General features: G+C 46.0%; 1 pseudogene; it reads right to left on the reverse strand.

Moving 5' to 3' along the window:
• Positions 1-4,854: 4,854 nt before the first annotated feature.
• Positions 4,855-6,231, reverse strand: LOC146861987 (syncytin-1-like; annotated as a pseudogene).
• Between the last annotated feature and the right edge of the window lie 11,608 nt (positions 6,232-17,839).

The raw sequence follows: 17,839 nt of genomic DNA on the forward strand, positions 1-17,839 counted from the left end.
CCATGTCAAGGTCTGTGGAGAGGGCCCAGCCATTCACCCAGGAGGAGAATGAGGCATTGCTGGATGTCAGCCTCCCACAGTACACCAGCCAGTATGGGAGACCAGGGGAGCATGTGAGTGCTGACTCCACTACCTTTGACTGTGCACCTTTTTTGTGACTGTCACTTCTAGCATTGTGTCCAGGTGTGACAGACATGCAATGTTGTTTAGAGTGGGTCCCAGGGGGGGGAATGGCTTATGTCTCCCATGCAGAGCATGATGTAGTTCATGTGTGCACTCCTCACTTGCATTGTGCATACTGTGACATTCACTGCATAGTGCATGACACATTCAGACTGGCTAATCCTTTGTGGCATTTTTTGTCTATAGTCCTGAGGTGATTCAGTGGTCCCCCCGGTGTGACAGATGAATGTACCCACAGATGTGTGTGAGTTGAGTGGAGCTGTGGTGAGAGTGTCCAAGTGATGTGTACGCCCCCTGGACATTGATGTGTGTGAATGTTCCTTGTCATGTGGGTGAGTGTCTATGTGAAGTGTTGCACCACAGCTGCATGGAGGAGGCAACAGCTCTACCCATCTGATGTGAGAAGTAAGCCGTGCTGTGTGTCTGACTTGCTGAGCTAGCCCCACACCTGTGACACCGCACAGGCAAGTGGCACATGTGCAGAGTGAGGTTTGTATCCACTTTTGCCAATGGCAGGTGATTGATCTGTGCCTGTGTGTGTCTGTGTACTCTGCTGAGGTTGTGTCAGTGGCCTGGGGCATGTAACTGCTTGGAGGTGCTGTCCATCAGTCTGGTGTTGCTTGTAATGCACAGTGTGTGCCATGATCATGGAGTGTGTCGCACCCCTCATGCCACCTGTGTACTTTCAATGCCATGTAGTGCATTGGGGCTTCCACGGAGGGCAATGTCCCTATGACAAAGATGCTATTCCTTGGCAGCATCCTATGCCCTGTTCAACATATCAAAGATGTTCAAATGTGTGTCTCTCTGACATGGAGCAGGTGTAGTGATGTTGTCTCACTTTGTGATCCTCAGAGGTAACTGCCTACGAGAAGGGGGAGATCTGGAAGCGGACCGTCAGGGCCGTGAGATCGGTGGAGGGTCGCAGTCAGCGCCTAGCCCAAGTCCGAAAACGGTGGCAGGACATCCGGTGCTGGACCCGGAGGATCGCCCGGGTCCAGCTGGGGGACTCATCTGCACGCCCTCACGGCGGGCACCGACGCCTGACCCACCAGATGAGGCGTGTCCTGGCGATGGTCTTCCCTGACATGGATAGGCAGTTACAGGAGAGACAGCAGCGAGGAGGGGGTAGGTACATGTGTGTTTGTTGTGTGTCACCAGCTTTTGAAAGTGCTCAGTCGCCTGAATACACTGCCAGGGTTTATATGTGCAGTGCATATCCTGTTCCCCCAAGTCAACCGGTGCTGTTCTTCCTCCCTTCCCCTCCTTGACATGTGTTCCCTGGTCTGTGTGTAATCACTATTGCACATGGTCATCTAGGTTGCCAGTTAATCCAAGTGCACATTGCTTTCTGCATCATGTGTGGGGGTGGTATGTGACATGTGTTGGTACCTTGCCTGTGCCCTGTCCTGTTCAATCATTTGGGGGTCCATATTTGTTGGCACTGATGCTGAGTCGCAACATAGGAGTGTGAGGTTTCAAATGAACAGACTTGCAGCATGCATGACCGATGTTGTGGCCTCAGACATGATATGCATGAGTGGGAGATATGCATAGTGCCGGGACGGTTGCTCATGTTACAGTCAGATCATTCCAGGACCATGGAGCAGTGTGCCCACTACAGTCCCCTGAGATACCCTTGCCTCGTAATCATGTGTGTCATCCAACACTGTGCCCATTCTCTGTGTGTTCAGCATAGGTTGGCCTCTGTGGCATTGTTCCCTGGCCTCATTTGTATTTATCTAAAGTGTGCTACATGTGTCCACTGAACGGGGTGACCCCATTTGGCTTGTGCATACTCACACTGGGCAGTGTCTGTGTGTCTATTCACAACTATCTGTTGATGGTTGTTTGTCACAAATATGTGTTGGCAGCCTCACGAGGTGATGTGGAGTACATTTGGGAATTCTTGATGCACATTTTTGTAAACCATGATTGAGGTGTCACTTCTTGAGCTGTCTCAATCACATTGTCTCAGGTATGGGGGGTTTGTGTGGGCGAGGCCTACATGTCCAAACCTTATGTCTCCTTGCCAGGTCTGACCTGTGTGTGATAATTGTCTGGACAGGCACTCAACATGCAGTGACCCAGTGATGTTGTGCAGGGTTTAATGTTTGTGCTTTGCAGCATGTGTCAAAAGTTTAAATACATGATTCCTGCTCATCCATTTTTGGCACCAGAGTGTGGTTCAGATGCTACGTAGTTTTGTCTTTGTGTGCTGACATCTGTGTGGACATTCTGGCTTGCCATGAGGGTGTCTCCTCAGTGCAGGTGTGCCTTATTCCAACACAATTGCAGGCCCATTAGCTTATGCATTGTCCTGTGTTTGGACATGTGTGCCACTCCACATGACAGGCAGTGGGTCAGATGTGTTGCCAACTGTGTCATCATGGTACGGATGGCCATGTGACAGGTGGCATGATTCAAGTTGTTAATCCAAAAGTCTTGTACCTTGGCACTCGCTACACTTGTCAACATGTCTTCATGTTTTCAATACTTGACTTTGATGTTTTGTTGTGAAGGACAATAATGTGCCTGCATGACAGATGTCTCCCAAGGAAGTGCACAATAAACCACCTTTACACTTTCAGGGAACACGCTGGCACATTTTAAAGAAAGGCACAGTTCGAATAAGACTGTTTTTCAGATTATACATATCCATGTTCCCACAGTGTGGTGGCATTTGGGTAAGTCCTTGGTTGTTGGTGATACCAACTTACGAGTGTCAAGTCATCCAGACTGCCGTGGTCCCATGTATATGTACTTTCTGAAACCCCATTTCTTTCTAACAGTGGCTTATTTGAATAAGGCTGGCAGCTCATACAATGACTGTGTAAATGTAGTTTTGTGTGCACCTCCTTGTGTGACTTCTTTTATACAGGCACATGTGTGTTCTGTTCACAAAGTGCCACATTCACACATTCTACACATGTAGATTGTGTAAAGTGGTGTGATTCCCAAGGGATCAAAATGTATTTCGTTTGGGTTTCCAAAGTACTTACAGGTCTCTGAGTGTGGGGACACCTTTAGCATTGAGGTCTGTTATTTAGCCTTGGGTGCACCAATACTGTTTCTTTCACAGTAAACAAGAGGTTGCATGCCTTCATAGTATTGCTGTGCTCAACTGTTCCCAGACACTAGCTTCTCAGTATATTTCTAATTCAAGTTTTTGGCTGTTGTGTCCTATTTTTCCTTGTTTCCAAGTGGCATGGTGGGTCAACCAACTGGGGAGTACAGGGCTTACATATGTGCGGAATAATCTAGATGTTACTCATGATGCATTGCCTGATATGCACTGTGACCTATTTTGTTTTGACTCATGTGTCAGATGTATACAGGTGATTGATTATTTTCTGTATCTTCACCTTGCCCACAGCATCATCGGAGGAAACCGAGGGAGACACCTGCACGGACCTGGAGGAGGGATCCAGCACCGGTGCCACCAGTGCTGGCGAGTCTGCGGGAGCAAGTGGCACGCAGGCCGAGGGGAGTCAGGCGGAGGACCTGTCTGGTGGCGAGACCGACTACGACGCTGACGGGTCCGAGGCTGAACTCATCGAGGGGGTGGAGGCTGCTACAACACCTGGCAGCAGCAGAACATCTGTCCCCGCCTCCTCCATTCCCATCACCGCCCTCCCAGTTGCTCCGGTCCCTTCTGTCCATGCAGGGTACCACCATGTCTCCTTCGTGCCAGGCACCGCACCTCCTGCCCCTGTCACCCCTGTTGCCCTCACTTCATAAGTGTCTGTGGACATTCAGCGGCAGTTGCAGGTTGGCCAGACATCGATGCTGAATGTCCTCCATGGCCACACCACACTGCTGACACAGATGGTGTTGTTCATGGAGGGCATGTCAGCAATGATGTCTGACCAACAGATGTTGCTGAGGTCCATGGACTCTTCACTGACGGCAGCAGTTGAAGAACCAAGACCTTAGGGGCCTGGCGGCGCAGGGTACACCTTAATCTCCTGAGTTCACCTGCTTTGTCAAACAGAGACACGGGACACTCTGTTAGGCGTAGAAGATAAGGTTAATTAGCTGCAGCTAAGTACAGTTGTCCCAGAAGTACAGTCGGTATGTTCTCAGGAGACTGCCACTTTACTTCGTGGCGCACAATCTTTTATAACATACAGATTCACAAAGAACACTCCAATGCATACAGGGTCAACCAATGAGAAGAATGTGAAAACAAGATATTGAGTAACTCAAATAAGCCCCTCTCCCAACTGTGTTTGTCACCCTTCCCCACAATTTAATCAGTGGTAGTGTTTACAAGTCGACTTGCAGGTGGCAGGACACATTTGTATGGCCTAGAGGACAGTTGTGAAATGAGAGAATACGAGTAAAGAATAGCAAAGGCCAGAGGATAAGATAAAGTAAGGAAAGAATGGTGCGAACCAACAGATAGTTGAAACAGGGATCAGTCAGACCAGACGAGGATTAGTGGAGTCAGCCGGACCCTGACACCTGCTATAAACAGAGGCAGGAGGTTATTTGACTCGTTGCAGTAGGGTGAGGAAAAACAACTCTTCGTTCACCGTGCCGCCTGAGTGAGGGCAACACAAAATGGCAGAAAGACACAAAATGGTAGCTAAATAAAAACGAGATCGGAAACTGAATTACCTCAGACCCTCCTTTTGCCATTACTCAGGCAAGACGCACAAACTCATTTCAATCTAAGTCGACATCAATGGCCATGAGGTCATCAAGCTGTTGCTGCAACATCATTTTAATGCTCTCCGTCTTCCGTGGCACAGGCTTTGGGACACACATAGTGGCACAAAGACCACAGATGGCGGGACCACACTGCATACAGAGACAACAGGACAAAATGATGGCCAAAATCACTCCAAGGAATGTTAATACCTTCCATCCCCATTTGGACAGTAATCCCCAAAACCAATCCAATAAAGACCAATCTCCTTCGTCCTGATGAATCGACTCGGAGATCACATGTAATTTGGAGATGGCTTGGTATACCGTAGGGGCGTTGTCAGGTATATAAATGCAACAGCTAGATCCGATAAATTTACAAACTCCACCACGATCTGCAAGAATAACATCCAAAGCAATCCGGTTCTGTAATGTCATGAGACGATCCGCCTGAAGTTCAGCTGTGAGATTGCTCAAGGCTCCCACAGTGACATCTATGGTAGTCTCAACAACACAAACCAATTGTCTCATGTTTCTACTGTTTGCCATTGGGCCCCAAAAAGGAAGAAATCCTTTAAGGAAATCACCTCCCTCTTGTCCTGCCGTGTCTTTAGAATCAATAATCCCTCTGCCATATCTGTTTCTGTGATGTCCCGAAGGAGCAGTATATGTAGGGGGGAGAAGAAAAGCTATATAGCATGTTCCTGAAAAATCAGTCGGTAGCCACGTGTAGGCTCTATTGTGGCAGACAAAATACGTGTCCTGGGATGGCACTAACGGTGGTGAATTCTGAGATGTGTGAATGTACGTATGGGAATAAACACTCCTTCCTTGTCCAGTGTCAGTAGTCTGGCCATTTATTTGTAGACAAAAGTTACCTCGATGAGGCACAGTCCAATTTGGTGGAGATTTTCCCTGTCTTCTCCTATCTGTAAGGATGGTGGCGTAACGAGTCATGTTCCAAGCATCGTATGCCCGTTTCTCATCAACGGGAATCTTACCATTCTCCACGATTCTAGCCATAGACACTATTCCTTTTATCAGAGAACTATGACTAAAATCTTGTCCATTACCATATGAACCGGCTGGACTTCTAAATCGGTTCTTTAATGCATTTGAGAACATTACAAAATAGGCCCAAGCGGAACCTTCATAGGAAAATGGAAGGGCTAAATATGGCATCCCTTTTTAGGTGGAATGAGGCATAAGTCCACACACCCAACAGTCGGTTGTGTTGACTACCAATTGGCGCTGGTGCAATAACTGGACAAATGAATTGTTAAAATATTCTGTTCTCCTGATTAGTTCATGTTGGGGAAGCGTATATAATTGGTGTGGGGAGATAGTAGAATGAAAAGGCAAAGAAATAGAAGTAGGAACAGATTTGTGCTGCATAACATGAACAATCCAACCTATACAAGCCAATAAGATACTAGAAAACATAAGAACACACAATGTTATGCCACATTGACTGTACACTAATTTATAATATTTCTCTTTCATCTCTTCCTTCTTGTTATTCTTCTGCAATTTGACATCCATCCTCTAAAATTGTTGTCCACTGCAATCTTCCTTACTCACTTGGCTGTGATTATTAGCCGTCCCATGACACTGCAAGACCTGGGGGCCTACCCACTATACAGGTCACGAACCAAGACTCCTACCGTGACCCTGCAACCTGGACAGATGATATATATCATAAAAGAGATGAAAATTTCAGGTGTCCTTGACCAGTCTAGGCCTTAAATTATATCGAGTTCTGTTCAGCACAGTTTGGTCCTGAAATAGTGTCTGTGGATCTGTAGAGTTCAATCGAAGATGTGGCGGTACTGCTTCTTGTAAAACGTCGTCATCTTCTTTTTCAGACCGAGCTCCATCTAGGTGTGCACTACTGAAAGGTACAAACCGAGGGACCCTTTCGCCTTTATAATCACCTACACCCTTACGGACCCACTGGTCAAAAGGCAAGGGCAAGGGCACCTTTTTGCAGTGCACGCCATGGATCCAGTTCTTTTTCACTTCGACCCTCACTGCTGTGCGCGTGACCAAAAGAACCTGTTGAGGCACCCTCCAACAAGGCTCCAAATTCCTTGTCCTCTGAAAATTTTTCACACAGACCCAGTTGGATAGAATGACCTGGGTCTGTGGAGGCCTCTGGTAAAGCGTCTCGAACCTGTTGGTGGAGAACACGTAATTTAGTGGTGAGGTCATGCAAATAATCAATCAGCATTGGATACTGTATGTCAGAATACTTTTTAGGGCGAGGGACTCCCCAAACATTAGCCAGGCGCCCAAAAACAACCTGGTATGGGCTGAGTCCCAAACAAGAAAGTGCGCTGTTCTAGTGGTAAAGCATCGGGCCAGGCAAGTCCCGTGCTAGCCTGTACCTTTGTAAGCTTAAGTTTGAGAGTGCCGTTATAGCACTCTACCAAACCCGCTGATTGGGGATGGTTTGCCGCATGGAATTTCTGGATGATCCCAAGACCGCCACACACCTTTCTCATAATTTGGCCCACAAATTCACTTCCATTGTCACTTCAGACTAAGGGTGGGCGTAGTTGGCGAAGTAGCACTTTGCGAAGCTACGCAAAGTGAAGTTCGCACTATGCGAGCTACGCCTAGCACTTCGCGAACTGCGTAGTAACATGTTCGCACTGTGCAAGATGTTGTTTTCAATGATTGCACAGTGCGGACAAGCAACCGGCACTGTGCAATCATTGAAAATGGCATCTTGCACAGTGCGAGCTGTAGTTTTCTGCTGCTCGAGTTGATTTTTACTCGAGCGGCAGCTTTCTCAACGCGAACTGGTAGTTTCTCATCGCGAGCGGTCGCGAGCATACGCGACCCCTCGCAATGAGAAACCTGACCTCCTCGCGTTGGGAATCTCGCCGGGAGGATTATTTTCCATGCTCGCGATCGCCAACTTGATGTTGCTGATCGCGAACAAGGAAAAAGTCTCGCCAGGATGTTATTTTGCTTGCTCTCGGTCGCCAACTTGACGTTGAGGCCCGCGAGCAAGCAAAAAATGACCGCAGCACTACGCAACACTACGCTACACGTGTTCGCACTGTGCTACGTGCAGTTCGCGTAGTGCGAAGTAGCACGAACTTCGCAAACTACGCGAGCGTAGCGTAGTGCTTCGCCCAGGCCTACTTCAGACAATGCGTGGCAAATCAAACCTAGGGAAGAACTCTTTCAGATGAACTTTAGCAGTGGACAAAGCAGTGTTGTCTTTCAGGGGGTAGGCCTCTATCCATCTGGAGAAGGCACACACCACCACCAAAACATATTTGAGATTGAAGCATCGTTCCATGTGAATATAATCAATTTGCAACACCTCAAAAGGATATGTTGAGGGAGCAAAATGACCTGCTGGAGTTGGGGTTCCCTTTCCTGGATTATGCATCAAGCAAACGATAAAATGCTTCACTAGATTATCTGCACATTTTGGAATCCCTTCGTTCAGCCACACTGGAGCCAGAAGCTTACATATTCCTTTCGCACTGATGTGGGCTGAACCATGCGCCATAGCAACTACAGGCAGTACATAGGCATCTGGTAACAGCCAACGCTGATGTTCTGACAATTCTATCCAACATCCCATCGCGTCTAACATTCCTGTACTCTCTTTCCACTTGCTCAGCTCTTTCTCTGTAGCCTCTCCTTGAATCGATCTCACACTTTATATTGTATCCTCACATATTCCTTTTTCCTTGACCCAATTAGCAGGGCCCGCAACATACATGCGACTCATAGCATCTCTGGCTGTTTCTTTCGCTACCTCATCCGCAAAAGCATTCCCGCGACCAACATCATCAGTAATCCTCTTATGCGCACTACACTTTATAATTGCTATCTAGGTAGGCAAAGCAAGTGACTCAAGAAGATCAGTTACCAATTGGCCATGCTGTATTTTGGTACCGTGGGAGGTAAAGAATCCTCTTTCCTTCCACAAAGGTCCAAAGCTATGTGCCACACCAAACGCATACTGGCTGTCGGTATATACATTCACTCTCTTCCCCTTAGATAACACACATGCTCTGGTCAAAGCTATCAGTTCAGCCACCTGAGCTGAATTATGTCTGATGCGTGCTGTGTTCACAATTGTATGCAAGGTGGTAACAGCATAAGCTGAAGTTGTTTCACCATTAGGGAGTTTAAAACAAGAGCCATCCACCCATAGGATCCCATCCGGGTCCATTAGTGGTGTATCTTTCAAATCAATCCTACCTTTTGTCTCCTCCTCAGTATGGAGAAAACAATCATGTTGTTCCTGAATACCTTTCTCTTCTGGAAGAGGTAACAATGTGGCTGGATTTAAAGTGTTACATCGTTTGATGTGCACATGACTAGTCAAGAGTGTCAGTTCATACCCAGACAAGCGAGCGCTTGTAAGATGCTGCATTTTCGTCCTATTTAGCCAGGTATCCAAGAGTGTTATCAAGCACCACTCCAGCGGATTGATGAATAGAAATTGCTGCTGCTGCTGTAGCTTTAAGACAACTAGGCAATGCCTTGGCTACTGGATCTAATGTAGCCGAAAAGTAGGCACATGGCCGCTGCTTGTCTCCAAATCGCTGTGTTAAGACTGACAACGCACAACCCTCTCTTTCATGGACATAGAGCGTGAAGGGCTTACTGTAGTCCGGAGTACCCAACACAGGAGCAGAGCACAGAGCAGCACGTAAATCAGAAAAACTCTTCTGACATTCATCAGTCCAAGGAAGGGGTTGGGGTGTGTTTTTCAAAGTGAGTGCCAACAAAGGTTTAGCCAACAAAGAAAAATTTGGAATCCATTGTCTACAATAAGAGGTAATGCCCAGAAAGGCACGCACTTCTCTTTGTGTGGATGGCACAGACATTTGTGCAATTGCTTGAATTCGTTCTGGGGTCAGTCGTCTTCCCACCTTCGACAAGAGATGACCTAGATAGGTAACCTCTTGGCGGGCATATTGTAATTTGGAAGGTGAAACCTTATGGTGAAGGTCAGACAAGTGACGCAGTAGTGCAATAGTCACGTTTTTGCAAATATCCTCTGTATCAGCAGCAATTAATAAATCATCCACATACTGAATAAGGGTAGCACCTGGCGGCAAATATGTGTTGGCAGCCTCACGAGGTGATGTGGAGTACATTTGGGAATTCTTGATGCACATTTTTGTAAACCATGATTGAGGTGTCACTTCTTGAGCTGTCTCAATCACATTGTCTCAGGTATGGGGGGTTTGTGTGGGCGAGGCCTACATGTCCAAACCTTATGTCTCCTTGCCAGGTCTGACCTGTGTGTGATAATTGTCTGGACAGGCACTCAACATGCAGTGACCCAGTGATGTTGTGCAGGGTTTAATGTTTGTGCTTTGCAGCATGTGTCAAAAGTTTAAATACATGATTCCTGCTCATCCATTTTTGGCACCAGAGTGTGGTTCAGATGCTATGTAGTTTTGTCTTTGTGTGCTGACATCTGTGTGGACATTCTGGCTTGCCATGAGGGTGTCTCCTCAGTGCAGGTGTGCCTTATTCCAACACAATTGCAGGCACATTAGCTTATGCATTGTCCTGTGTTTGGACATGTGTGCCACTCCACATGACAGGCAGTGGGTCAGATGTGTTGCCAACTGTGTCATCATGGTACGGATGGCCATGTGACAGGTGGCATGATTCAAGTTGTTAATCCAAAAGTCTTGTACCTTGGCACTCGCTACACTTGTCAACATGTCTTCATGTTTTCAATACTTGACTTTGATGTTTTGTTGTGAAGGACAATAATGTGCCTGCATGACAGATGTCTCCCAAAGAAGTGCACAGGAAACCACCTTTACACTTTCAGGGAACACGCTGGCACATTTTAAAGAAAGGCACAGTTCGAATAAGACTGTTTTTCAGATTATACATATCCATGTTCCCACAGTGTGGTGGCATTTGGGTAAGTCCTTGGTTGTTGGTGATACCAACTTACGAGTGTCAAGTCATCCAGACCGCCGTGGTCCCATGTATATGTACTTTCTGAAACCCCATTTCTTTCTAACAGTGGCTTATTTGAATAAGGCTGACAGCTCAAACAATGACTGTGTAAATGTAGTTTTGTGGCACCTCCTTGTGTGACTTCTTTTATACAGGCACATGTGTGTTCTGTTCACAAAGTGCCACATTCACACATTCTACACATGTAGATTGTGTAAAGTGGTGTGATTCCCAAGGGATCAAAATGTATTTCGTTTGGGTTTCCAAAGTACTTACAGGTCTCTGAGTGTGGGGACACCTTTAGCATTGAGGTCTGTTATTTAGCCTTGAATGCACCAATACTGTTTCTTTCTAGGGGTGGGCGGAATTTGCGTAATCGCGTTACGTAAATCTCCGCGAAACGGTAAAAGATCTCCGCGAACACGCAGAAATTCCGCGAACACGCGGAATTGCTTGTTCGCGATGCTTTTTTCCTGTTCACAGTTGCTGTTTGCGTGCTCGGGGAGAAATATCTGGCGAACACGCATTTTGAGAACGCGAACAAGAAAAAATTTCACGAAGTCGCGGAAAGCAGAATTTTGGGTAATTTCGCGTTCTCCGCGGAACGCGAAATTAACGAAATTCCGCAAATTCCGCGAGCGGAATTGAATTTACCACCAAGGCCTATTTCTTTCACAGTAAACATGAGGTGGCATGCCTTCATAGTATTGCTGTGCTCAACTGTTTAGAAGTATATGGTATGCTGTTCCTATAGAAGCTGTCAAAGATTATGAAATTGTATGAGTTAGGAGGAGATTCCTCCTTCAGGAAAGAGACCCTCACACATCCGGCAAACTAGCTGTCATGTATCGTCAGCAGGTGGCCCAGATGTCAAGTATCATCATCAGGTCTGCTCCGAATCGGGGCGGCGCTGCAATCCCCGATCGGTGACCTTAGAGGCGCCTTTTAGTGGAGATCTTTATTCCATTCGTTGCCGGTTGGTGAGTGCAAGTGAGGGCCCTATAGTGAAGTGCGTGTGAGACTAAGTATGTTTAAAGTAAGTAGTGGAGATCCTAAGTAACAAATTTTAATAAGAGAGGTCCCACTCTTAATTAAAAACAAAAACATGCGTAATCTTCCAGTGAGGGTGTCTGAATTACGCTCTAGTGAATAGTGTTCAAAATGTTTCTTTCGCCTTTATAATCACCTACACCCTTACGGACCCACTGGTCAAAAGGGATGTATGACGTTACAACGCACACTTTTACAACGCATGCACTTACAACGCATTTTTACAACGCATAATCCATTACAACGCACTACACTTACAACGCATGACACTACAACGCATTTTTAAAAACTACCTTTACAACGCATACCATTACAACGCATAATATTAAATTGCATTTAAGGTAAGTATTAGATAGTATAGGGGTAAAAATTGCTTTTCTAACTCCAGGGGGTGCAACAGTAGGGTAAATGTTGGATAGTATAGGGGTAAAAATTACTAATCTAACTCCAGGGGGTGCAACAGTAGGGTAAGTGTTGGATAGTATAGGGGTAAAAATTACTATTCTAACTCCAGGGGGTGCAACAGTAGGGTAAGTGTTGGATAGTATAGGGGTAAACATTGCTATTCTAACTCCAGGGGGTGCAACAGTAGGGTAAGTGTTGGATAGTATAGGGGTAAAAATTACTATTCTAACTCCAGGGGGTGCAACAGTAGGGTAAGTGTTGGATAGTATAGGGGTAAAAATTACTATTCTAACTCCAGGGGGTGCAACAGTAGGGTAAGTGTTGGATAGTATAGGGGTAACAATTGCTATTCTAACTCCAGGGGGTGCAACAGTAGGGTAAGTGTTGGATAGTATAGGGGTAAAAATTACTATTCGAACTCCAGGGGGTGCAACAGTAGGGTAAGTGTTGGATAGTATAGGGGTAAAAATTGCTATTCTAACTCCAGGGGGTGCAACAGTAGGGTAAGTGTTGGATAGTATAGGGGTAAAAATTACTATTCTAACTCCAGGGGGTGCAACAGTAGGGTAAGTGTTGGATAGTATAGGGGTAAAAATTACTATTCTAACTCCAGGGGGTGCAACAGTAGGGTAAGTGTTGGATAGTGTAGTGTAATATTATGCGTTGTAATGGTAGGCGTTGTAATGGTATGCGTTGTAAAGGTAGTTTTTAAAAATGCGTTGTAGTGTCATGCGTTGTAAGTGTAGTGCGTTGTAATGGATTATGCGTTGTAAAAAATGCGTTGTAAGTGTAGTGCGTTGTAACAGTTGCGTTGTAAAGGTTGTTCCCCGGTCAAAAGGCAAGGGCACCTTTTTGCAGTGCACGCCATGGATCCAGTTCTTTTTCACTTCGACCCTCACTGCTGTACGCGTGACCAAAAGAACCTGTTGAGGCACCCTCCAACAAGGCTCCAAATTCCTTGTCCTCTGAAAATTTTTCACACAGACCCAGTTGGATAGAATGACCTGGGTCTGTGGAGGCCTCTGGTAAAGCGTCTCGAACCTGTTGGTGGAGAAGACGTAATTTAGTGGTGAGGTCATGCAAATAATCAATCAGCATTGGATACTGTATGTCAGAATACTTTTTAGGGCGAGGGACTCCCCAAACATTAGCCGGGCGCCCAAAAACAACCTGGTATGGGCTGAGTCCCAAACGAGAATGTACGCTGTTCTAGTGGTAAAGCATCGGGCCAGGCAAGTCCCGTGCTAGCCTGTACCTTTGTAAGCTTAAGTTTGAGAGTGCCGTTATAGCACTCTACCAAACCCGCTGATTGGGGATGGTTTGCCGCATGGAATTTCTGGGTGATCCCAAGACCGCCACACACCTTTCTCATAATTTGGCCCACAAATTCACTTCCATTGTCACTTCAGACAATGCGTGGCAAATCAAACCTAGGGAAGAACTCTTTCAGAAGAACTTTAGCAGTGGACAAAGCAGTGTTGTCTTTCAGGGGGTAGGCCTCTATCCATCTGGAGAAGGCACACACCACCACCAAAACATATTTGAGATTGAAGCATCGTTCCATGTGAATATAATCAATTTGCAACACCTCAAAAGGATATGTTGAGGGAGCAAAATGACCTGCTGGAGTTGGGGTTCCCTTTCCTGGATTATGCATCAAGCAAACGATACAATGCTTCACTAGATTATCTGCACATTTTGGAATTCCACCGTTTAGCCACACTGGAGCCAGAAGCTTACATATTCCTTTCGCACTGATGGGGCTGGACCATGTGCCATAGCAACTAAAGGCAGTACATAGGCATCTGGTAACATCCAACGCTGATGTTCTGACAATTCTATCCAACATCCCATCGCGTCTAACATTCCTGTACTCTGTTTCCACTTACTCAGCTCTTTCTCTGTAGCCTCTCCTTGAATCGATCTCACACTTTATATTGTATCCTCACACTTTCCTTTTTCCTTGACCCAATTAGCAGGGCCCGCAACATACATGCGACTCATAGCATCTCTTGCTGTTTCTTTCGCTACCTCATCCGCAAAAGCATTCCCGCGACCAACATCATCAATAATCCTCTTATGCGCACTACACTTTATGATTGCTATCTAGGTAGGCAAAGCAAGTGACTCAAGAAGATCAGTTACCAATTGGCCATGCTGTATTTTGGTACCGTGGGAGGTAAAGAATCCTCTTTCCTTCCACAAACGTCCAAAGCTATGTGCCACACCAAACGCATACTGGCTGTCGGTATATACATTCACTCTCTTCCCCTTAGATAACACACATGCGCTGGTCAAAGCTATCAGTTCAGCCACCTGAGCTGAATTATGTCTGATGCGTGCTGTCTTCACAATTGTATGCAAGGTGGTAACAGCGTAAGCTGAAGTTGTTTCACCATTAGGGAGTTTAAAACAAGAGCCATCCACCCATAGGATCCCATCCGGGTCCATTAGTGGTGTATCTTTCAAATCAATCCTACCTTTTGTCTCCTCCTCACTATGGAGAAAACAATCATGTTGTTCCTGAATACCTTTCTCTTCTGGAAGAGGTAACAATGTGGCTGGATTTAAAGTGTTACATCGTTTGATGTGCACATGACTAGCCAAGAGGGTCTGTTCATACCCAGACAAGCGAGCGCTTGTAAGATGCTGCATTTTCGTCCTATTTAGCAAGGTATCCACTGCATGTGGTACCATGACAATAAGAGTGTTATCAAGCACCACTCCAGCGGATTGATGAATAGAAATTGCTGCTGCTGCTGTAGCTTTAAGACAACTAGGCAATGCCTTGGCTACTGGATCTAATGTAGCCGAAAAGTAGGCACATGGCCGCTGCTTGTCTCCAAATCGCTGTGTTAAGACTGACAACGCACAACCCTCTCTTTCATGGACATAGAGCGTGAAGGGCTTACTGTAGTCCGGAGTACCCAACACAGGAGCAGAGCACAGAGCAGCACGTAAATCAGAAAAACTCTTCTGACATTCATCAGTCCAAGGAAGGGGTTGGGGTGTGTCTTTCAAAGTGAGTGCCAACAAAGGTTTAGCCAACAAAGACAAATTTGGAATCCATTGTCTACAATAAGAGGTAATGCCCAGAAAGGCATGCACTTCTCTTTGTGTGGATGGCACAGACATTTGTGCAATTGCTTGAATTCGTTCTGGGGTCAGTTGCCTTCCCACCTTCGACAAGAGATGACCTAGATAGGTAACCCCTTGGCGGGCATATTGTAATTTAGAAGGTGAAACCTTATGGTGAAGTTCAGACAAGTGACGCAGTAGTGCAATAGTCACGTTTTTGCAAATATCCTCTGTATCAGCAGCAATTAATAAATCATCCACATACTGAATAAGGGTAGCACCTGGCGGCAAAGGAAAAGCATCAAGCTGGCATTTCAGAGCTTGGCTATAGATGGAGGGACTTTCACAATAGCCTTGGGGTGCGCGCTTGAACCGGAAACTTCGGCCTTCTAACGAGAAGCCAAAAATATCCCTACTCTCTTCACCAAAGGGGATGCTGAAGAAAGCATTTTTCAGATCGATAACAGAAAACCAAGCTGCTGAGGCAGGTATCATAGTTAACAGGGCAGTGGTATCTGGAACAACAGGAAACTGCGGTACAACAATTTTATTAACCTCCCGGAGATCAATAACAAAGCGATAAACAGGAGGCTGAGAAGGATCAGTGCGTTTCAGAACCGGAAGAACAGGACTATTGCATACATTTCCCCTTGTCTCCTCGACCACACCCTTCTGAACCAAATCATAAATAATAGCAAAAAGTGCTCTTTCACCATCATTGGGAATTTTGTATTGAGGGATGCGTGGCAATTTAGCATTGGGCTTGAGGGTAACAACATAGGGTGGGATCTCAAGACAACCAACATCATTTGGACCCGTAGCCCAAAGTGTTGCAGGGAGAGAGAGCAATTCAGGTGGAAATTGATCTTTAGACAAATACATTGGGGAAGTCAGTTTCTGCCCCAAAACGAGATGTACACCAGAAGGAGCATGCAGTCTTTTCAATAAATCCAAACCCAACAGATTTTCACCGCAACCAGTCGTTAAAAGAAGCGGAGCTCCCAAATCATAGGAACCAATTGAAATAGGCAGAGGACAAGAGACCGGGCTATGAACTGGGGCGCCAGAAAATCCTACGGATACGTTTGTTAAGCCAGACAAAGGTGCCCCAGGGAGTTTAGAGTGAAAAATAGAACTTCTCATCGCACCAGTGTCTAAAAGAAATGGCTCTGAAACACCCATTGTAGTGACATTAACATAAGGCCCATTCTGATCTACTGGAATCGATACAACTCCCTCACTTTGTCTATGGCCATCCTAGTTAGCGTGAAGACCGTCATTCCCACCTTCAACATAGTAATCATCATTGTAATACTGTGTAGACTGAGTATTTTGTTGATCAAAGTTGTTCATAGAATGTGGAAGTGGAGGAGAACGCTGTGTCTGGGGCGACATACCTCGACCTCTACCCCTGGGCGCTAACTGGAAACCACCACGACCTCGTTGAGTAGATAGTCCTCCATTACGCTGTAATAAAACCGGGCAGCTATTCTTAAAATGACCTTCCTCCCTACAATAGGCGCATTGGTTGGGACCTAACAAAGGCCGCGGAATATAGGGCTCAGGTTTTTGAAACACCCTCTGAAACTGGGGAGGCTGTTGAAACTGGCACTGAGCAGGGCGTGGAGGATAAGCTTGTTGCAGAAGAACCTTTGTTTTTAACTCTTTAGTCTTTTTCTCTTGCTTGTCTTTTTCCTCTTTGTCCCTGTTTTCGTAATATTGAGCAGTAGCCAATATCTGAGCCGAAGAAGAAACAGCCCATGAACTTTCAGAGTCTTTTAACTTACGTGACAACTCGGGGAGCAGATTGAATACAAATTTATCTACAAATAATCGCTGTCCACCCTCCGTAGTCATATCCTGACCACTGCGATCAATAAACGTCTCCTCAAAACGAGTGAAGAAATCGGAGACACTCTCATCTTTCTTCTGTTTACACGCGGCTAATTTATCCCAATTAACTTGTAAGGCGGGCATCATTGTTTTCATTAAAGCAATAATCCTACCAGGGAGTTCTGTGACCAAAACATCAGGCTTAGCACCACCCACTTGTGCTCTATCCGAGGCACTTATAGCATTCCATGTACCACCCAATTCTTGAGCGTGATCCTCTCTACGAATCCGAGCCCATAACGCTTGTGGGACTACATTTCCCATCAGCATGTCAATATCCGCTAAGTTCATAATACAGGCATCAACAGTCTGAGACAATTCTTTATAGTAACCAGCAGGGTTTTTACGGGGATCCGGTAAAGATTGTTTGAGGGCCAAAACATCACATCTCTTCCAGGGCACATGTACCCATATACGCTGGAAGTGAGCGGGAATAGCTGGATTATTACCTGCTTGCACAACCTCTTCCCTCCATTTCGGAGGTACCTCTCTCATCAGGTAATGTTTCAATGTCTGCCAAACAGCAGGGTCAGAATCAAGAAAAGTTTGTGAATAAAATAAGGACCTAAAAGTAACAAGTGTCCTTAAGGTGTCCTCAACCTTAGAACCCACAATG

This window comes from Triturus cristatus, chromosome 2_2, assembly GCF_964204655.1.
Source record: "Triturus cristatus chromosome 2_2, aTriCri1.1, whole genome shotgun sequence".
NCBI lineage: Eukaryota > Metazoa > Chordata > Amphibia > Caudata > Salamandridae > Triturus > Triturus cristatus.